The sequence below is a fragment of the Tenebrio molitor genome, chromosome 2, assembly GCF_963966145.1.
Source record: "Tenebrio molitor chromosome 2, icTenMoli1.1, whole genome shotgun sequence".
Classification (NCBI taxonomy): Eukaryota; Metazoa; Arthropoda; class Insecta; order Coleoptera; family Tenebrionidae; genus Tenebrio; species Tenebrio molitor.
The window spans coordinates 9,293,343-9,317,806 of NC_091047.1; the positions used below are offsets into that span (position 1 = coordinate 9,293,343).

The window sequence follows — 24,464 nt, forward strand, 5'->3', positions numbered from 1 at the left end:
ATTCTATGAAAATAGTCGGTGATGAAATTATGGCTGAATACTGGTACTTACCAATAAATCATTACATATTTCAAATTATTAGCACTGGTTTTTGATTCTGAAACCATAAAGATGCAACATTTAACAACCACAAAAATGTTTCCACACAACAAAACCTTAACCTAAAACAGTTAGACTAACCTAAACAGGTTAGATTTCACTTTTTCTTCGACATACTACAGTGTGTATTCACATTGTATCATACAATGGCTGGAACAAGAAGGCGTCATTACTACTAAAAGAGATATTTGTTATGTAAATTAAATTCATTATCAGATAATACTGTTGCTTTTCAGAGGTTTCCTTTCAGATTTTTTTTGGGTCATCTGGTATATCTTGCGCTATCATTAGTTTTACTATTTTTATGCAATCCAGATATGTATAAATCTGTTTCAAAATAAAAAATCCACCAAGACTGGATTCTACCTCAAAAATACAACCGACAACGTCGCCAACTTTTGGTTTTATTTTAGTGTGTTTGCAAGTGTCAGAAAAAAGCGAGGTTATGAAAGAAAACCGTTGATAGTTATTTTGGTCATAGTTCATCGTGTTTTTTCTCTTCGAAGCAGTTAATGAGCGATCATTTTAATTTAGCGGTTAAAAGATTCCTCTTTTTTCGACACATTTTTATAATTTGATATTTGTAATAAACCGAATGTCAAACTTTGACGGGAGGTTGGTTTGAAATTTATTTACAGGTGGTGGATTTTTGATTTTGAAACAGATTACATGTCTAAAAACAATGTACTTTCTTATGCAGAGATCTTTAGATTGAAGATTTAAATAATTTTATCTGTCTCCTTTTTGATTTCAAAAGCTTGCAAAAGTATGTAGGATAACAACTATTTTTAATAACTTTAACTTCAAAGAGTCTATTCAACCAATAAAGAAAATAACTTACCGCGGCAAAAGTATTGCACATAAAAACTAATTTTGTAGAACCCAACATAGAGAACCAAAAACTATAACATTAGAAACTCTCACTTGTGTCAAAAGCTTGCGCAACACTATTGGCTCAGCCGGTATAAATGAATGGAAAATGGAGATAATTTTCCATTTTATTCCGTCATTAAATTTGCCAGACGTACATTAATGCACAAACTCAGCAACAAGTTTGCACCATTAACATTTATTAAAAAAAATTCATTTAGCCTTGCAAACTTTGTCCGTTAATTGCATTTCACTGTCAAAAAAAAATGGGGGTTGGAACGGTTCTCGTTTTTCAGTGTATAAACGAAACGTGATGATTACTTTTTTTCTCTCATGTTCATCATGGTCAGTTACACAATACAGTGTAATAATTATTGTACCCATGTATGTGCCACACACTTTGAAAATAAAATCTTGTAGATATGTGTATTGCGTGGCCGACGAAATTATTTACATAAAAGATGGTGTAAAGAACATAATTATTCTTTGCAAACAGTGATACGATAATTATACCACATTCTGAGTCATTGCATATCATGTGGAAAATTACAGGGGACAAAATGACCGATTAAAACATTTTCTACTTGGTAATTATTAGACTGTTTCAACTCTATCAAGAATGATTATACAGCGAAAATGCAAGAGACCCTCTACAAACGATACATTTAAATTTTGCAATATCAGATGATAATTTAAAACGGAAATAGAGGCTTTTACCGACTGGCAAGATTGAAAAAAGAGTTTAGCAGCAATACCTAACACACTATATATTATCTAGCTTCTGTTTTAGAAGTGTATAACGTATTATATACTTCGTCCAGCGAGACGCTGGACAAACTATACCATATATCGGATGTTTTTTTAAATTTCACCTCAAAGTAGACGTTGAAGAGTCGATTGTGAAAGCACTATGTGGATTACGGATCACGAATCGGCTGTTTAAAATTTTACGTTTTTAGACGAGTGGTGCGTTCACAGTCGACTCTTCAACGCCTACTTTGAGGTGAAATTAAAAAAAACAACCGCTATGTATTTCCAAAAATTTCTTTTTGAAATATATGGTATAACATACTATGTATAATTAAATAATACCTATATAAATCCATACATTTTTAAAGAGAATCTTCAATGAAGCAGCCTAGAATTATAACAAAAAATATCCAAAAGTCCACTCATTGTCTCCTGCCGACCTTGAGATTTCTTCTTGTCCTCCGAACTAAAAAAAAAACTAAAGGTTTGCTATCTTCAGTTTCTGATAAATCATTAGTTAAAACTTAACAGTTTTAAAAACCTTGTTTCTGAATTCAAAAGCTCAAAAGAAGGGGAATTTTTTCTCAGCTATAGTTAGAACGTTATAGATGTGGATTGGGGACTTGTCGTTAAGTTGGCACTAGCAGGAAAAGTAACTAGGCGCGCTTATAAGGTATTTCTCACTAACGTACAGTTCAGTAATGTTTTAAGCGACCTTGAGTTTGACAATCCACATCTAAAACGTTTTTACAATAGCTCCGCCTAATGCATGTATTTAAAAATTATTTTTGGAAACTAAGACTTGTTTTATTAAATGGCAACTTATACTGAATTAAGAGAAAATAACTGGAACGAAGAACCAAGACAAATATATTTAAAATTTTTCAAAAAGTAAAATGTAACAAGTAAATGACTAAAAAACTATTTCTAGGCAATTCTGTTCGTTCGTTATGTCAAGTAATAAAATTATGATGATATATTAATGTCAGATTAATTTTCTGTTTTTACTTATCTACATCACCCGTTAATAAATAAAAATTAACCAATCCTTCTAATGCCAAAACTCTTTTTAGTGGATTAAAAGTAATAAAAATTATTTTTAGTAATTATTACGTATTTTCCTAAAATATTTCAACCAGACTTGTTTATTGCCTAACAGCATCAAGCAGTGAACAATTTTATTATGCTGTTAGTGTAGCCTGACAAACATTTTTTAAAATTTTTATGCACAAACCACATCGTCACAATTTTTCTATGCAGGTATAACCCAGTTTTGTTTTTAGCGACTGCTTGTTTTTGTCTAGTGAATACATTTTCTTAAATCTTAGCACAACTAATATCAACACAGCAGAGTGCACTTTGATTCTATAAAAAGTAAAAATTTTCCACCAAGGCCTGTATTTATAATTAAGAATTGACGTAAAGACTTTACCTGGCTAGTTTCAAGAACAGTTTGGTTAATAAACTAGAATATTGTGTATCGTAATTTGAGTTCTCTTAAATATGACGTAAAAGCGTGTTTAAACTCGCCCACAATTTCATTAAACAAAATTATCAAATAATAAAAAATGTTGATGAAAGGAAGGTTGCGAAGAATCGCTTTGTAAATTTCATCAAAAAGTTGCGGCACAGGTATCAAACATTTCAAAGGACGGAGTAAAAAATTAAAAAGGGTTGAATTACACGAGCAGATATGTCTGTAAAAGGGCTCCATTTGACAAATCGTGTCTGCCATCTCTACTTTGAACAATAAAAAATAGAGAAAACAATAAAATTTAGATTGCATCTCCAATGTTCTCATTTCAAGTGTTTAAATAATTTTTGGGGACACGTTTTGATAATACCAGTGCTGTGTCTCTATCTATAGATGGCAATCGAAATGCAAACCCTTTTGATCCCAGCTTCCTTTCAATATACATAAATTCATACGAGCCAACTGTCCTCCGATACTCTCTGTTGGACTTAACCTGAAATTATGATTTCGATTTTGCTTCGGCGAAACCAATCGGCCATAACTTTAATAAAGCAGAGCTGCTCTCCATTATGTTGATCTTTTGTACCTCAATCCTGTATAGAAAAATGTGGCATTTACTACGAGGCCATTTCGTTTGTAGGTTTACTATCGAAAAACAATTTCTGCATGGCAGCAGAAAAACAAACCGAATATTTTTAGAATAACTGCACCTATAACAATTATTTACCAATAAACCCGGCTGTATTTTAAGAAAATAGAACACAGAAATAGCGACTTGCAGATGTTCTGTAAAATATACAAGTGTCTGAAAAGTCCGGCAAAACGAGGTATTTTACGGCCACAATAAATATCTACGAACGATTAGAATGATTTAGAGGTTCTCCTGTATTTAATTTAGTGAAATGGAACGTTCACTTTTACGATACAATAGTTTGTTGCGCGAGAATAGACGTAATTCTGTACGTGGTGCGCCCTTACGACAGACTGCGATGAAATCGAGTTAGCTGAAGGCAATAAAATTGTCCAATTTGATAAAATATTTTTGGTAAATCCTCGGTGATTTTGTGACGTGAGCTTTGGTAATAAATTTCGAGGGTTCCTTTATAACATGACATTGACTAAAGTGAAAATTGGCCAAAGTTTGTTTGTACCGTTTCAGGAGTTCGATGGGAGCGCCGCTGTATAAATTTAACAAGGAAAGGCTCTTTCTCCGCCTCGGCTTCGCCCTCAAGGATGGCTTAGTCATTTCGATTTTAAATATCTATAAATAAGAGGGCAATTAGTAATCCTAGCTACAAAAAGAAGACTGAGGTAATTCGCGTTCGCTAAGTAGATTTTCCAGTCACATCGAAAAAGTGAATCATGATCGTCTAGACGCAACACAAGAAGCGACGCATTTATCATATCTATATTTAAGACGGCGACACTCCGAAAATCGCTCTCGTTTCAGGACTGCACTAATAGTGTGACTGACATTAATCAGGATCGATCAGCCTTGACTGTAATTTCGGTAGTCGATGGAAAAATTATGTGGAGTGGTAATAAACCTAATTTTGTCCCACGCCCTGAACCCACCAAAAATAATAACAATAACAGTTTATCAACCCGCAAAGTCTACGTAATGACAACGCTGGTTTCATGTTTACACAACAACGAGTTCAAAACAAATATACAGTATACACCCTAAATAAAAATACTACAGTACTACGTTGTCTATGTATCTACAGGCTGTTACCAGATTTCAATGAACAAAAAAATCAAAGATATGGTTTTTCAAGCGCTACAAAACAGCCATAAAATGTTTTTTTTGGCGTTATCTTCAATAGCTAACGATAGTCAACTTTTTTTTTTTAATGGACACATGTAGTTTTTTAGGCTTGGTCTGGTAAGGTTTTTTTTTCTGGATCTAATGATGTATTGAAAGTTATCATTTGGTTCATAGCTAACTGAAAAAAAATAAAACATTTTTTTGTGGTTCAGCTTATTATAAAATTTTTAAGAGTGCCGTGAAAAACAATCGGAATACAAAGTACGATAAATGTCATCTAAACAATCGTCAGCTTAGAAGTTTTCATCTGCTTTTTTAAACTTTTTTTATTTAAGTATAAAATAACATTGTCAGTCATGCAGGATAGCAGTCATTTGACTATTATTTTATGTTCGAGTGTAATAAAAATCGTAATTAGTCAAAAACAAAAAGTTAATAGAAAAAATAATAATAATTAAAAAAAAATATATATTTTTTTTAATTATTATTTATGTTTTCCAAGAAAATGATAATAAAACTTTTCAAGATTGCACCTGAAAATTTTCAAACTCACACTTGACATTTGTTGCTATTTGTACTCCAATTGTTTTTCACGGCACACTTGAAAATTTCATAATAAACTGAACCACAATTAAAAATTGTTTTTTTTTTTTTCAGTCAGCTATGAACCAAACGATAATTTTTAATACATGGTTAGATTCAGAAAAAAACTTTATCAGACTGAGCCTAAAAAACTACATGTGTCCAATAAAAAAAAAAGTTGACTATCGTAAGCTACTGAAAATAACGCCAAAAAAAATTATTTTATGGCTGCTTCGTAGCGCATGAAAAACCATATCTTCGGTTTTTTTGTTCATTGAAATCGGATAATAAATTAAAAAGTTATGGGTTGAGGCGTTTTTTATCAAACAGCCTGTATACAGAGTAGCCCAGCGAAAACTAAACAAGTGCATTGTATTAACTTTTCGAAGAACCATCAAGTTAATTTACAAGGGGAGAATATGAGTACATATTTCCATTTACGAGTATGTATCTTCAGTCTAAAAATGTGACTGTACTTTACCCTAAGAGTTTTACATGACAAGACAAAGACAAAGAACTAAAACTCGGAAGGAACATTACCTTGTTGTACCCCCAGAACCTACATAGATCTTTATTTTAAATTTGGTATCACATCAAAGTATAAACCCTCACAAAAAATTAGCTACTGAGACATACAGGGTTATTCACGAGTGATAATGGGCTTTACAAACATTGTAACGCAACCAGTTATACACTGTCATCGTCTTCCTGGATCGTTTATACAATTTATTTAAAAAAAAAAACATAGTTGATTTTAGGTTTTTTTTTTAAATTTGACATGAAGTTGACATCTAAATTAATGTACATTTTTTAGGTTATTTTTATTTAAACACAAATACATGATAGATGTCACGTAACGACAGCTGAAAAATGTCTTAATGAAAGCAGTCTTGAATTCATTAAAAAATAAAAAGATCACTTGGTATCTACTGGTTTGAGAAATATGTTTATTTGGTTGCGTCGGGACGTTGTTAGGCCCATTATTACTCGTGAATACCCCTGTATACATTCAAGGGTTGGAATCGGCGATTTTTTTTTTGGCGAAACAGCTCAAAAGTTTTAAGGCAAAAAAATAGTAGATTATCCGGTTAAATATTAGGTAATAATGACCTTACATTTGACTCGGTCGAACCGTCTGTGGACATTTCAATTCCTATACCAAGGACAACGTAACATATCTGCCCCGCCCATTTCATTTTCTTAGTTACCAATCAAATAGGTTGTTAAGACGATCTGATTTACACAGTAAAAATTTCTGACATTCGAATTGTCTTAATGACATTTTATTTTTAGAACCTAAAACAATAATTGTGGACTTGACAGCAAAATTCTAACCTTAATTTTTTTAGTTGGCAAATGTGATGAAAAGTTGTTCAGATTGAATCTGGCTTTGATTCTGATTGGTCAAGTTTAGTGGGCGGAGCAGATAAAAAGTTATAACGGCAATACTATAGGACTAGGAAGTGTTTTAACAACGGTTACAAAAGAAAAGCCACTTCAACCGTTTCAATAGAGGCGTGATTTTCGACCGCTTGAAGATAAAATTCATTTTTTAAGTTCTACAAGTGTATGTAAATATAAAATGAAAAAAAAATCATATTTGTTGCAAAAAAAAATTATATATACAGGGTGTTTCTGAAATAAGTGCGTTAATTTTAACTGGTAATAGAACTCAAAAGGAACAACTTTTCTCTCTGCCATTTTGGCGAAAAACGTTGCGTAATGGTTTAAAAAACTAGGAAAGATTTTCCTAAAACCGTTCATATCTCCAAAACTAAGCTACCTAAAAACGTGAAACAACCAGATACTGACGAAGTGGATTTTTTGCTATATGGGGTAGATTTATTTGAATTTCGATTTCGGCGTTAAAACACGTTTTCTGGATGAAAATGGATGTTTTTTTCATATTAGCGCTGATCTCAATTAGCCTTTGCAGTATTTAGTGGCGTAGGGCTATTTTAGTGAAAAATCTGTCCGATTTTTTTTTGGAATTAAACATCGTTTTTCGGCAAAATGGTAGATAGAAAGGTTGTTCCTTTTGACGAGTTCTATTACCAGTTAAAATTAACACACGTATTTCAGAAACATCCTGTATTTTTTTAAAGAAACTGAGCTTGAAATTTTTATTATAAAATGCAAAATGCTTTTGTAAGTGAACAATTTGTTTTTATAAACAATATTGTTTGCAGCTTTAGCAACAATCCTTCGTAATTTTTTTAACCTAAAAAATCCCACCACTATCATAATTGTTTTAAATGAATTTCGTTGTCAGTCGTGCTCCAATTTTCATATGTACATATTTTGCAATAAAATCGTTTCCGCTTCCGTTTAATTTTTCTTATCCGGTCGTTCAAAAAATTGAGGTTAAGTGTCACGTCTGTTTCGTTTTTTTGGATTACTGTACGAGTATATCTATATCAGGTTGGTTTCTCGGCACATTCCACGAACTGAAGAATAGTATAAAAAATTGTGATTATAATAAATCACTTTACAAAATTGAAAACCTCTTTGGGGCATATGTTTTGGGTCATTGTGTAAATAACTAGTTTTCAAACAAGAATGCTAATGTTGACTAAGAAATGAAAAACGTTTGTCAACGAATTACTGAAAAATTAGCAGCTCAGTTGTCGACATCGAAAGAAATCCAGAAGGAGGTCAGTGATACAGCGAAGTATTATATTAGATACATTTTCACCAAGATATTCTGGGGATAAAAACTGCTTTAGAGTTTTCGAACTTGGCAGAGAATCTTGTGCAAATGCACCAAGTGCCAAAGACCCCAGAAGTGAAGCATATCTAATTCACGAGGTGGTTCTTTTGCGATAGATCAAAGTAATGGATTTTTGTACGCAACGCAGCAAAGTTTTGCAAAATCAATTAGGCTTAAAATGATTGTGCGTTGGGTACCGAAAATATTAACCTTATGCAGGGTGTTTTCGAAGTTGAGGTGTTCCTTTTAACCTGTGATAGTATGCGTTGTTCTAAAGAGTTTTAGCCAAAGTCACCTTAGTAAAATGTGTACGGCAATGAAGATACAATAAGTTGATTTTTTTGAAATTTTTGAAACCGGTCCTGCTCGAATTTGCGCTGATTTGTTAGAAATTAGAATTGATAAAAAAAATCAAATGAGCACGGACGTTAATCAAAAATACTGTCAGAGTTGTCATCTAATTAGTCGGAATGGCTTTATCATTACGAAAATAATGAGCTCACAGATATGTTGCTAATGTATGGGCAATGTTATCACGTTATCAGAATGCAGCTGCGGCGTCCAAAGAGTACGCAGAGCGATTTCCAGAAAGACACCATCCTGGGCCACGTCAATTATTAATTTAGGACAGCGGAGAAATAGACAGGACCGGACTCAAAATTTTAGAAAACAATAAAAATACACAATCAATTATCTCCCTTAATAAACTCTGTCCACTCATAGATTGCTTGACATAAATGTTACTAAAAATGTTCACTCTACGCTACAACAAATAGATCCGACGCGAAATTTAAAAAAATGGAAAGAGCAGGTTTACAGGTGATGTTTTATTATTATTCTGCATGTTTGCACTTAGGAAAGACGAAAGACGAAAGAAAACTTCAGTACAGTAGGAGTAATAAACTAGGCAAAAATGAATAGGGAATTCCACAATTTTTCTTGGAAAGCAATATAATTGCCCCAATCCTCCCACGTATTCTTAAACACAAAATAAATTTTAAATGTTACAAGTACTTGAAACATTACATTTAATGTGTAGATTAATATATTTGTAACACATTTCATTACAAATTTTAGACGGTATTTTTAAAAAATTCAAAAAAGGAAAAATTCCCTATTCATTTTTGCCTAGTTTATATTAGGTTTTATTAATACAGGGTATTTCACGAGTAATAATGGGCCCGACGGAATAAAAAATGCAACCCACAATACATTTTCGAATTTCCGAAAAAGCTGGCTACTGGAATTAAAATATCCAGCTTTTTCGGAAATGGCTAAACACAAGCAAGAGATTATTTAATATGTACTCCTATTTAATGCATGAACAAAAATTACCTCTGTATCATTTTCGATGTTTGTAATTAGATTCTTGAGGCACGCACTCACTTCAGAAATTTAAAAAAATCAACAAAAAATGGCAACGGAACAGATCAAAACAGCAACACGATCAAAAACTAATAACTTTTAAAACCAGAGAATCGCAAAACAAAGCTCTAAAGATGAAAAATCGCAAATCTAAATGTTTAAACCAATTTGACAGAACTGACAATTTCAAATTTGAAATGTCATCTAATTTATTTTTCGCGTGGGTTTCATAACAACCAATGAGAATCAGTGGCGCGAATGCTTCAAGATACTACCAACACAATCTATGATACTTTCTTAATATTTTAATGTTATGGTTTGGGGATTTTGTTATCTAAGGATATTTAAAAAAATGCATTCTATCAGTGGACGTAGTCTACAAACATTTTACTAAGAAGATTTAGGCTAAAATTCTTAAGAATAATGTATAGTATCTCGTGTTACAAGGAACCCCTCAACTTCGAAAACACCCTGTATAGGAACCAATTTGAACAGCCAGTTGGTAGAAGTTGGTCATTTTTGAACTTTTTGAAAGATTTTCGATATATGGGATCTGGGAATATCAAAAGCACAACATAAATATGTGAATGTAATATAGCCACAAGAGTTCATCACCTTCTTGAAAATTGTCTATACCGCAGTAAGTAAAGTTACGGTTTTGCATGACTATTTGAACAGAGTAAAGAGGGAACAAAGTGAAAACTAACGATGACCAGTAAGGAGGGAAGTAAAAATAAAAGATTTTTTCAACGAAGACCAAACGCTTTATTGGAAATTTGTAGTTATATAACGTACTTTGCTCTCATTTTGTACAATTTTTTACTATAGCAATTGTCGTCAATGTGGCGTTTCAAAAAATTTGGTCCCTGAAGCAACATTATCTAATTCCTGTAGGGCTTTGAAACTAACGATAAATCTGTCTAGAGAATAAAGACAATGAGTCATCATTTTCCATTCAAACGCCTTGAATATTTGTAGTGTGATATGTAATAAACTCCTTATTTGTTCTTCAAACCTGGAAGTTTCTCTGCAACTTTGTTTTGATCTTTCCAGCTGCTGACACATTTGTTTGGTTGAATTGTAAACGTTGATGAATAATTCCGTCCATATTCCACTCCGCTGACAACGTAATCCATTTCTTATTCCTTTCTTCAATCGGTGTCACAAAGGACTTCGTTTTCCACGCGAGATCAATGAGATGCACAAACAGAAATTCTAATTGTTAGTTTTAGATGTCTTGCCAATTCTGTAGTACCAGCAGCAGTAGTAGTCCAGTAGTAGTAGTATGTAATATCTTTCTTGATTCATTTTCACAGCAGATTCTTCAAAATTTACAATACGAATTTGGCTTAGCATCATGTCCAAGAGGAAATCACACATTTTAAAGCGATTTAATCTCACTCTTTCAACTTAATGTTTGTCAGCACTATCCTTCACTTATGTCTCTGTCGCTGTTATCTCTTTAAAATAAATAAATTTGTTGTTGAGAACTTAGGTAGGTACCAAAAATTAACAAGGTTTAGTAAATCTGTGTAGGTATCAATAATTATTTAATACTGTCAGATCTCCATCAAATAATAAAATGCACATCATATCCCAAAAGGTGGGGATAAATCTTGCTTTTTTCCTGATGTAAATGTGTCAAAATATCAAGTGACTATAAATGATTGAAAATTATTTTGTTATGTTGGTAACACATTTGAAATCTTTAGTTGGCAACATCGTTGGCATGACACACGCAATTTTTAAAATTGAAACAAACGTCAAAAAAATCTAAATCGACAATGTACTTCGTGACATAACCTAACCTAAATAGGAATGATTGACAGATGATGCACGAGAAGACTTGCACTACCAACTGTATCAGTGTTGCCAATCCACTATTTTCCTTCAATCATTTATAGTCACTCGGTATTTTTTTGCTCGACACTGTCAGAATTTGAGAAATTTCTCCTGTGGTATACTTTTATCAAAAAAGTAAAAGAATTACTTAAGTTAATTCATGTGATTGATTTCAGTTCTAGGAAAATTCAGAAGGAAATACACCAATTTGTGGATAAGTAAAATAGAACGAAGGAAGTGGGACATATTTTATCTTTTGATAGACAAGTAAAAGATTAGACGTTTCGTAGATAGATGATTAAGCAAAGAATGATTACATATTATGTTTAATCCCTAACAAATTTTCAGAAAAGTTATCATCGATCTTCTTAGAATTTTCTATTTGTATTACCTAGTCAGAACAACATTGATCAACTAACATGTTAGACTCGCGTCCCAGTATTTTAAATTTTTCATCGTGCATCTGACAACCACTATTTGTAAATTGTTTATGAGCCAGTTTTTATTTCAGTTCCGGGAAAAACCGAGCAGTTTAAATAAAATTACGTAACATAGATTAATAGCGTTACATAAAATGCTACCCTTCAGTACCAGACCAAACTTCATATCAATTAAATGAAGACAAATCCAATTTATTATTTCATAGTTGGCTATTTGAAAAAAGAATAAATAGTAATTGTGTTGTATTTAAGAAAATGCAAAGTCGCGATAACCGAGTACAATTCCGAATTCTGAGAAGCTATTGTGTCGGAATCTGGCAGGTGCTGAATTATTAGGTCAATGCCGATTTTGAAAGAAAGATGTTTACGTAAGTGTGGCCGTTTTAAATAAAATGTCGAGAGATGTTTACGTTCCAGTTTATTTTGCTTGGAAAAAGGGACTGATAACGCTTTGAGGTGCGCAATAAATAGTTCCGCGCCAAATTATTTTCATAAAGCTTTCACGATAATTGAGTAACCGCGTTGATCCCTGAAAAATCCCGGGTCAAACCAGGTTAAATTGTCAAATGCACTCTCGCTCTATTTATACCGGGAATATCTAATTCTGCCGTTGTGTCATGCAACCTGCTGTTGATATTTATAAAATCTGTTGAATCGGCCGACTTGAGCATAAACAAATCTACGAAGACAACGGCTGCTAACTCGAGTGATTAATATTCGTTTCTTGGTCGAGCAAAATTCACAAATCCGCTCAAAGACTTGTTACGCTGAATTTATGCGCCTTTGTGTCCCGCTTTCGCGGGCGATCGCGGTTCCGTCGAGCTTTAATTGCGGGGACAATGCGACCGGAAGGGTTATTAAAAAAGTTCGGACATTTTAACAACCTCCAGTTCTTCGCCAGATATTTTCGAATGCGTCTGGCGTGATTCAACACACGTTCAATAAACCCGCTCTCGCGATTCTAATTAAAACCAACACGCCCTGCAGCGTATTTTATCACTGAAAAAGAAATTCGACTTTAATTACACCTGAATCCGGTTCTGCTTTCGCAGTTTCAGTATGAGCTGTTTTCAGCTGCCGCCACTTCGGGGAAGCCGTGATCAGCACAATAACTGGGTAGTGTTTGCTTGGTCGGGGGATCTAGTACGTTTCACGTTTTGGGGTTTGTGTCTGTTGTCTGAGAATTTTCCGACCGTAAATTATAAATAGTGTCGGTCGTTGTTTATTTATTTTGAATAAATTTAGATAAGTCGAAAAAATCCATAAAATCTTCAAAATAGACTCGTAGTACATTAGAGCGTCGATTCCGCGAAACGAGCAAGTGTCCGTTCTTCATTGTAAAAATAAACGGTGGTCTATATTTCTTTTAAAAATGAACAACGCCAGTCTGACAACTGAAAGGTGTGAAAACCCGAAACGTGCAATGCGACAGCTTCAAAATATAATTTACGCGTAATGAGGTGCGTTCGACGAATTTCAGTTTATTAGAAATTTTATGAACGTCAGTGAAACACTTTTTCTCCATAACTCGGTTACCTAATTTTATTTTATTTACGCGGAGATTGCGTGGGCGCGAATGTAACAAAGCTTTTAAATAAACTTCGGTTTTGTTACGGTCGTTTCCTCATTGTTTGCGCTGCAGATATAAAAATTCCGCGCTCTTCAAGATGACACACGTGCTGAAATCCAAGTTTAGGATAAACGGACCCGTTGAGAAGCTACTCAGCTGTTAACTTTCAGTTAAGAAGAAAGTTGTCAGAACCATTTGACGGTCTAAATTTTTAAGCAAGTTGGGCTTGTCGCAAAGTTAAAAAGAAGTTTCATGCCTTTATTTTTTATACCTCTGGCTTGTCGATTTAATTTCACTTTGGTTCCCTGGAACGAGTTATTTGTTAATAAGAAATTTCTCATGTTTCCACGGAGTTTATCTTGATTAAACTAAAATTTCTTTTTCTTTGATGTATTGTTTGAGGAAACTGAAATATATTTCAGTGTGTGGCGCAAGATATTTAAAAGATATTTTAAATTCTGGATATCACCTCTTGTCGTCTCGCTTTTTACAGCCTTTTGTGTTAAATAAAAGCCAAAGTTGCAAATGTCGTATAAAAGCGAACTTTTTCTAAACCCTACAAAAAGCTGACATTTGGGTGAATACATGACATTTACCAAACGTTTGGCAGGTATAGCAATAAATAATTCACAAGTTTCAGCTGAAAACCGTGTATCGAGTTATGAAACATTCAGAATAAAATTTAGCGTCTACATTTTTAGAGATCGCACTAAAACTATCCTTTAGTCTGCAATAACGTCAGCTTTTTCCAGCTCATTGCGTTATAATGAAATATGTTGTGTTTTTCTTGGTATCCGTTTGTCTCGACGACTTAAAAATTCTTCTTAAGAAGTGGAGAAAAACGATGAAACAGACAGGCTATTTCAAAAGCGTAATTAGAAAAATAATTATATCAACTCCTGCAACAGGTTTGAAGAGGGACATGTAAATAGGTTAGGTTCTATTACGTAAAAAATTCCAAATAATATAAAACGGTCAAAAGGCTTGACAAAACAATTACAACAGTTTCGCAAGCAAATCTATTTTATTTTTTCGCGAAATGTGAGCAATCCGGGGGAAGCAAAATGCGATTCGTCAAACTGTCAAAAAATTCTCTAGAAAAATGAATAAAAGAGTGGATACTAATAGATATTTCGTTAAAGTGGTTAGTAAAAACTTTGGCAAATAAAAATACTTTTACTTTATGTAATAACTTAATTCGTTTATTTTAGAATAACAACAATTGCAAAAACAACTATTATCTAATCCCGTGGGATAAATGACTCACTCATTTGAGTGGGATAAGAACTTCGTTACCGCACGCATTTCATTACCTCACTCAGTGGGATAAGTGAGCTTCATTACCCCACTCACTGGGATAAGTAAGTTCTTATCCCACTGAGTGGTGTAATGAAACTGGCGTAAATAACTATTCTAGGTGTGTAATAGGATGTTCATTTGAATTTAGGATATAAGTGGGTTATTTAAGATATTACCCACGAGAGGTATTTTAACCTACGAGGGCTTGCCCGAGTACGTTATTACCTCGAGTGGGTAGTACTTAATAACACACGTATGCCATACAATATTCCAAAAAAATTAGATAATAACACTATTAATGATAATCTGCTCCCGATGAGTTATGGATGTTAATAACCCACGTTGCCATTAGCACAATAGACTAGTTATAGGCCAGTTTGCTTAATTAAAACTAACTAGTAAAACACGATATTACTGTTGAATATTGGATAAATTAATTTTAACTCTTTTATTTAAAAAAATATTTATCTCTTCCTACCATCCTGTCTTTCATTTTCTTCGTTCTTAATCTCCCTTGTCAATTGTATCCTACTTTCTATTTTCCTTTTATTATAGGTTATTTTATTTTTATTTATTTATTACAAGCAAGAAAACAGCAACAACAAGTAGAGAAGAAAGCAGGCAGGGAAATGGAAAAGATACTAGAAAAGCTGGAAGAAAGAAAAAGTAGAAATAAAGGAGTTGCGAAAAGAGAACCAAGAAGTCAAGCGAGAAATAGAACGACTAAGGGAAAAATGTAAGAATAAAGAAAAGAAATGAAAAAAGGAGAAGAAGAAATAACATAGTGATAACAGGATGTAAAGGTGAAGGAAAGAGCAAACAGCGGATCAAAGAGGACATAGAAAATTTTATGAAAGAAAACATAGAGGAAGCTAAAGTCAAATATTGTACTAGTACTAGTGGAAATGGAAGAGTGGAGTGGGAAAAAAAAGTGATAAAACAAAAAAGAAAACAGAGAGAAAAGAAGAAAACTGAGAAGATATTCATAGACAATGACCTTACAAAACAAGAACGAGACATGCAGACGAAGCTACGAACCATCGCGAAAGGGGAAAAAAGGGAAGGGAAAGAAGCAAAAGTGGGCTATAGGAAAATAACAATAGGGGAGATACAGCGGAAATGGAATGAAGAAAGGGGGAGAGTAGAGATTTTTCAGTAGGAGGAGGAATAGGGGATGGAGAAAACGAAGACAACGGAAATGGAAAAAGGACAAAAAAAGGTAGATGGACAAAAAAAGTGGGAACCAGAAAAGAAGTGCAAAGGGGAAAAAAGGGAGAAGATACGAAGAGGAGAGCGGGATTTTTAGAAAAAAAGAACAAGCATGTTGGGACTATGTGAGACAATTTGAAATAGTGGGTCTGGTAGAAACATGGGTAGAGGAAAGGAGTTATTATTATTATTATTATTATTATTATTATTTAGTTAAGCTTGCCAACAGGTAATGACCTAATTACAGGCAAGCTATCATTAGTTAGGCAGTAAGTGGAGTTGAGGAGTTGAGAAAAAATAGAAAAGTTGTTACGGAAAGAGTACAAATCGGAATATCAAGGGGCAAAACGAGGCAAGAAGAAAGGAAGAGCTGCTGGGAGAATAGTTAATAACAGGCGTAAAATTGGGGATTAAAGAAAAGCGACATGAAAAGGTAAAAGAAGGAGGATGTATGGAAAGAAACATACAAATAGGCAATAAATGGTGGAAAATAATGACAATATACAGCAAGGAGATGAAGAGGTGTCGAAGATACAATAAAAGAAAACAGGGAAGAATGTATGCTCATGGAAGGAGAAAGGAAAATCCAAAGACAAGGTGGAAAATGCAGAGGGGAAGAGATTGATGGAATGGATTGAAGAAAATGGATGGGAAGTATTGAATGGGAACAAACAAGGGGCTGAAGAAGGTGAATGGACCTATATCGGTAGAAGAAGGGAAACAGTAATACATTACGGAATAGTAAACGAAGAAGCATGAGAAAGAGTAGAATCGGACCATCTCCCGCTAGAATAAGTATAGAAGAAACGAACCATGAAGAAGGGGGAAAAGGAAGAGCAAAGGACGAGCAGAAGAAGGTGTTAAATTGGTTTCTATTTTTTTTCTAAAACTGCATTATATTGATTTTAGTTCTAGTTCGCTATTTTCTTTGGTTTCTTTGTATTTGCTGATTTTTTTCCTTAGGTTTTTATAAATGATCCATTGTTGATTTGTCTCTTATTTAGTAACATTTCTTTAGCAACTTACGTAAACATTACATCTTCGGGAATCGAGCTCAACAAGTACCATGAACAGAAAAAAATAATTAATACTGTGTTATATCTTGACAGAAACCAGAACCTGACGCCCAAATGTACTGTCCATAATTGCTGTTCCAAATATTCTACTGGTTTCGCCTCATGTCAGAAAAATATTTATCCTCAGAACAGTTATAAAAGTCGACAATTTCTGGTGGATGGTCTTCGAATAAATTAATAACGTTTTAATCGGCGATTAATCAAATTTTTATGGCAACCGAGGATTCACTGATCTTAAAACACTTACCATCTCACCTAAATTCGAATCGAAATTTTATCGACTGCTAAAAATAGATCATATTCAGCAACAATTTCCTGCAAATCAAATGTCATTGCGTAAATAATCGCTGTTCAATGTTTGGTTCTCGGAATCAGTCCGAGTTAAATATAACTTGAGATTTATAATTTATTATTAAAAAATAGGACAAATACAAAAGTGTGCTTCGATGTTTACGCCCGGAAGATCCTGTCGTGAAATTTATGAGACTACAGTTTACTCTGTGAATTGTAGGGCAGAAACATGAATGATCATCGAACATTCATTTTTTATAAAAACAATTTGAGTTCCTTATTAATTGAATTGTGCATTTAGAGGTGCTTGTTTACTACCGAAAAAACTTGATTTGCTGCCAAAATTGGTCGGAACAAACCGTCTAGGAGGCAGCGGTCATCAATTACGATCCTGTCGCTCACATGACAGGAGGAAATTATTTATTTATTATTTAGGCGTCGAATGCATCGCAGAATGCTCTTCGCGACCTCGACTGCTACGACAGACAGATTAAATTGCATTAGCCTTAAAACATATTAGGAAAATCCGTCTTTCTAACGATACTAATACGCTGAAATAGTTTCTGCTTGAGAGTGACGCGAACGATTTTAGAAGCAGAAAGTAATGAGGAAATTAGTGCTCGAGCCGTTCTTCGTGAGCGTGAATAACTAGATACGAAAGACAGTAAAGCGAAGGGATAAGAGTCATAAAGAGCCGAAATGGGATACGTTCGTATAAAGAAATCGCCGAAAATGAGACTGACGCGCATAAAAGGCAATAGTGAAAAATATACAAAGCTGGGATAGATAAAGAGGCTGAGATGAAGGATGCCGCGAGTCTGGGGGATGAAGATAATAATTTATGTCTGAATGTTAAAAAATCATCCGGGCCACAATGTGGCGTTCAGGAAGTTTAAATTTATCAGCTTTGGGGAGCTCTTCTGTTTGGTAATTTTCGGCAATAAATTTAACACAAAGAATGCGCCTTGTTTGTTGAGTGGCTAATGAGGTATTGATCCCGAGAAAATTTCCTAAATAAATAATTCAAGGTCCGGTATTTTTGAGAGTTTCGATGTCAAAATTTCGTCCACAATTAAATTTTTTTACCTTTCTTGCGTGTTTTACTAAAACAAATATTGACCAAAGTCGTTGACAACTTAATTAAATCGTTGGAGAGCGATAATGAGGTTTTTTAATATTTATGGTTTCATCGTTCGATTAATGATGGAGCAACGGGGCTGCAGAAAGTCCGAAGGGACAGAAGAGTGGGTTGGCACACGTGCTCCTTCTATTGATTGGACGTGTATGAAAATATTATCGAAACAAAAACCGGCCACTCTGGTTTATTAACAGAGTTTAACTATAAAACCTTTGTGCATCGAACCTCGAAAACCCCGAGCTCACTAATTGTTTGTACGTCAGTTTACAGGCGAGTGCGCATGTGCTACCTTGTCAAACATAATATGCGCTTCAGTGCTTTCACTGCTAACGGATTACAATACATATGTCCTGCTGCGTTCAGGAATATATTAAGGAGCGCTTCCTGATTCTGCATTCTTCGTCCTTTTTACACGTGATCCACGCACCACCGAGGAAATTTGTCATTGTGTCCAAGATGATTCAGTCTGTTCGCTACAATGGGAGCCGTCTCCGCCTGTCTTAATTGAATATATTCCACGCTCAGAATCAATTAAGGCACTAGCCCTAGTCCTGTAAACCTGTGTTTATATTACCAACTATAATTTGTCATAACAAAATTTAGTGTTACGGACGTAACGTTCCCCGACGGTTTCTCGTTAATGAGGAAAACACAACTGCGACAACAAAGTTTCCGGTGGGCCAACACAATTCATATACAACTGTTAACAAATAAATGGAGGCTTGATTGTTTCAAGTTGTCGGATTGTTTAGAAAGGGCCGATAAATGTTTATGTGCGTCGAGGGAGGCTTAAAAGAATACAAAATACGCGCAAATAGCACAGATTCTTGATTTACGACTAGTTACAGGAACAATCAAATTTTCATGGGGCATATTTCAACGAACCGTGAAAATTATGTTGCTTTCTTATTGTTGAGATTAATTCTAAACTTAGAAGGGGTCATCCACGAAATCTTGAGAAACTTATTTTGTATCATATTGTTACAACTGAAACTACAACATTTTTATTATTATCAACTAGCGAGGTCAGAACCGAGCTTCCTTGTGACCGTACAAAGTTTGAGGTAATAATACTCACCGGTGGTAATCTCCGGTTATCCACAGAGGATCTCAACTATGTATAATCGTCCAAGAACTCTAGTATTATAGTGCACTTTAAATAATGAGAGGATTATTATTTGACACCTTCTACTGGGAAAGGACCTTTTAGTTCAACAGAAAATACTTGTTACACCATACACCCTCTCTTCAGATACAGAGTGCATGGTAAAAAATTGTTTAAAAGCAGTCTTTTGAATCTTAAGAAGTACAACTTTAGTTCATTTGTATGTTAGTTGTGTGTGCGTGTGCTGCTTTTCTTTAAAACGTAAAAAGTTTAAATAAACTGTATATAAACTTCAGGAACAATAGTATATTATCAATGAGCGGATAATGACTCTATTACTCGTGAGGATCCATCCGAGCGAGTTAGCCATTATCCGCGAGTAGAAACATATCCTTTTTCTACGACCTTGAAGAGAAATTGATAAATAAGTTTCATTATTAGACAAACTGGAACTGACGTTTTACAATTATTACTTTGTATACTTGATACCATTGCATTAAAATTTGTAGTACAAAAAGATTTTATTTTATTGTTGGAGTATTTTTTATTTACTACCTCTAAAGTGTTTTTAAAAAGTAGTATTTTAGTTAAAATGTCGGTCTGGTTCTAGTGCTTTAGTGTGCCCTTCACTCTTTGTAACCGTTCGTTGATTGCTCAATTCACAGTATTTATTGGAAATTTTGTTACAGTTTGAACGAGAAACTTCTCTAAAGGTCTTAAGTTGGTGTCTTTCAGAGAAAACTATTTTTCTGAAGTAGACCATCATTTATCACCCAAGGGATTACGGACTGGCTTAAAGAACTTCACTCAAAAATATAAAATCTTTATCACATTAAGCCATTTTTGTACGAACAAATACAACAGCTGAAAACTTTTATAAATTATAATTTGATTGAAACAAGTATCAACCGAATATTCTACACGTTAATAGTTATTTATTTAACGAGTTCGTGTGTAATTTGGGCTTTTTTTGCCATGAGTGGGTCCACGAGTGCCAAAAAAACGCAAATTACACAAGAACGAGTTGAATACAACGTTTTTTTGTTCGACGAGCCCCTCCAAAGGCTCCAAATGGCTGAAAATCTTTAAAATTAGCTTGACGTTTCGTTTTGACAAGTTGTCAAATTCATCAAAATCCGTTCACACAGGAGAAAATTCTCAAATTCTGACAGTGTCGAACAAAAAAATCCATTTCACGAGAGAACATTTTATGTACATCACATTATGATTTTAAAATTTCTCCGACGCCACAATACATCGAAAGAGTTTGTTTTGCTATTTGGCAACGCAGCCTATGCAGGGTTTCGTGATGATTTATGTGACAACTAATTTATGTTTTACTGCTTTTTTAAAAAAGTAAAATTCAGTTTCTGAATTTTGCAGTGATGTATTTTTACTCACAATGTTTATTTACCAATTTAGCTGAAAATTTATTTAATCAATCAAAATCAAAAACTTGCCGCAAAATTTTTCTGGAAAAATAATAGAGAATATATTTTTTATTCACACTAGGAAGAGTGAATTTAATATAACTTATTTCTGCTTGCTTTAAAGTTTTACTTTTGAAGTGGTTGGTCACACTGGATCTAACTCCCCTTTTACAGCGTCTATTTGGTTCCGATTAATTACAGAGCCTGTCAAAGATGCAAAGAGGACGCAATAACGCAAGTGAAGACGTGATTTAAAAGCAATTAGTTAGATAGGAAGAGGTCAACTTGCCGTATCCGTCCCAACAACAATTTTAACTAAATTTGCGAACGCCACCATTAACTGCTTCACTAGGCAAACTTCTCACATTAAATGTGCCATAGATCTTGAATTAGTCGAAAATTTCGTTAATTAATAAAACTGACAATGTTGTCGCTGGAGTTATCAGCGGAATCGCTTACGAACTACACGATATAATGTTATTGTTAAATTGTGCCTAGTGCTCTTATTGACAGCTTTGTATGCAGTACCAAAATAACTGTATGGGTTCCAAAAATAGGTTACCACCATGGATGCGGACAATATAAATTATTTACAGTAACAAACGAAACCAGGTTAATTTTTTTAGCGAATATGTTATATGAGAATGGATCTCAGCTTCCGTAAACTGTTTGCGGTTACTTTGTGAATTTTCAACCACAAAAATATGTGTTAAGTGTTAAGAATAGATCTAAACAGTTGAGTAGCTTAAGAGGGTCGCATTTCCGTGATTTCGTGCCATAGTTAGAACGTAACAAACAAATTTCAACGATAAGCAGGAATTTTCGACAATTTTTTGACAGTTCCTTAAACATTTAAACACGGTTAAGGAACAGATTTTATTCATAGCAAATCCAGATATTCGCAGAAAAGATGCACGCCCAGACTGTTTTGTGTACAAAATTTATGTTATGCTTATGCCCAACTGATTAATTAGCTATTCCATCATTTGATTTAGACGAGGTGGCAATTATTTGGCTCCTGCCCAGGAATACCACCGAGATTTCTAAATTGTGGACATCGGACATCGGCAGTGTTTCCAAACGTTCGCAGAGCAAAAATAGTTCAATTGATCTGTTTTAGATTGCCGACACACAAAACAAGAAAAGAAATGTCAAAGTTTCACCAATAAACTAACTAAGAACTTGAGTTCGTTACCTATGTAAATGTTTGTTTCCTCTTTGAGTCAATTTTCCGTTTTTTTGTTTACTTGACAAGCAATCTGATTGTCTTGTTTTATCGAGAGATGTAATTTTTTGCAGCACTTTCACGAGTAAAAGTACTAATTTAATTTCTTTTTCTGACGACTGAAGTGTCAGGTTTAATACCCTACGATTTTTTTTTTATTATTTTAATGGTATTAGTTCTTCACTTGCTTTGTCGGCAGCTTCTAGAATTTCATCCAATATCATTTTAAGTATTTTATCCTCGCACAATAGCACACTAAAATAATGCTTTTGTTTATTTTTCAATATGGCTACTGATGTTTATAAATTGCCAAGTTACCATCAGAAACTACGATTTTAATTTTGTTGTTTTAAAGAACTGAATTACCGCATATTTTAAAATTTCAACCATTTTCATTTTGATTTCAAATTATTCGTACTCGTGAGTGCAAAAAATGGCATATATATTTCCCTCCACTAATAAACTTCACTCTAGGGATTAAAAGACTGACTTTAGTTTCTAGGTTGCATAATATGCTGTTTTGAGGTTATGACAATATTGAAAACTAATTTGATAGATAAATTAATTTTGGCAAAGCTCTGTTTATACACTTGTTTCTTGTAAAAATATCAAACACATGTCTGTAATCGGTTATTGTGTCAAAGTTTCCTTTCTTTATTTCAGCGACACATAAATGATTGTTGCCAATGTAGAAATTTGAGAAGAATATTATCGTGTGGTCATTTAAAAAAGCAACTTGGTGGAAAAAGATTTTGCACATGTTCGATAGGATTATAAATAAAAAGTTGACCTAATCTTTATGCAAAGAATTAACTTTGAAAACTAGAATATGATTTTGATTCTTACATATTGTCTTATTTAAAATATGGTCGACAAGGTCCGAATTAGATGTTAAAAAATGTATAACGAATAAAAAATCTGTTTTGGTTTTATTTTAGTTAAAATCAAAGTTTGGTTGTACCAAATAAGAAAAGCACCTCAAGACAGCTCAATAGTAACAACTGTCGATAAATTTCTTTCAAACTCCGACTTGAATGTGTATCATAAATCTATCAAGTTCACCCTAACAATTTCAGGCATGTAATCCTTTATTTTGTAACACTGAATAATTAAAGAGTAAATGTTTCAAACGTGCAGATTTTGTTCCACAAAAATAGATATAACATGTATCTTTAAATGTCAAGGGTATGACATTGCAAAATGAACCATATACTCATTTAGTTATTGCCGCTTTAGATAACAGCTCCAATAACAGATAACTGTATGGCCAATTTTTTTGTTTTAATGAAAAGAATATTTTTGTTATCAGACGTGAAGGTTGCCTGCATAAAATTTGCTTATCGTGTCGGGAAGTTGCATCAAAGCTTTCCATTTGATTTTCGGCAAACAGTCATAAAAAATAAAACAGCTGTATGCGTAGGAGTTACTAGTTAAGTCACTTACCTGAAACACTTTAATCAATCGTTACGGGAAAAACGTGTTAACGGCTATTTCCTTCAAAAAATATAATTCAATCAGATCGCCACCAAATCTGAATTTTAGCCAATAACAAGCAAGTGACAGGGTTAATCGCTGCACTTGTCCAATTATCGAATATTTCCCCGTGATTCAATATTTCCTGTCATTGTCTGAAATACAAATTTGACACCTATCTGTTCGAATTAAATATTTTGAAAGAAACATATCACGAAAAATTAATTTTTCTGTGAGTGTTAAATATTTTCCGTAAAATAATCTACCAAAATATTACTCATGGGCGTCGCGTCGTCCTTATTAATTTCAGATTCCAGTCAATTGTCGCTTTAGCCTTTAACAAGTTTAACTGACGGAGGTGCAAAAGCTTTGAGATATTGTTCGAGATCACCATTAATATTTTATGAGATTCTGGCGCTAGCTTTCTCTGGTCAGCCAATTAATCCATTATCTAAACTCCTCAAGGAAATTCCCTTAGAAATGGGAAATGCATTAGGGTTTATTATTAAAAGTATTGAACTCTATAAAATCTAAAAACGTATCTTAGATCACGCCAATTTTTCATTTCATTTACGTAATGGAAGTGGAGTGAGTTTTTAATTTATGTAATTGATCGTGTTTTTATTTTACCTTCATTACACAGATTAGCGAAAAGTTCATTTGAATCCTTAATTACGGAAGTTTTGCTGTCATTGTCAACTCTTCCCGAGTCACATTTCCTAAATTAAAACAATGCCGTCACCTGAAA

General features: G+C 33.7%; 1 protein-coding gene across 4 annotated transcripts in view; it reads left to right on the plus strand.

Moving 5' to 3' along the window:
• The window catches only part of LOC138123086 (uncharacterized), an 85,794-nt gene that overhangs the window by 27,693 nt on the left and 33,637 nt on the right, over positions 1 to 24,464 (plus strand). The gene's annotated exons all lie outside the window — the stretch shown is intronic.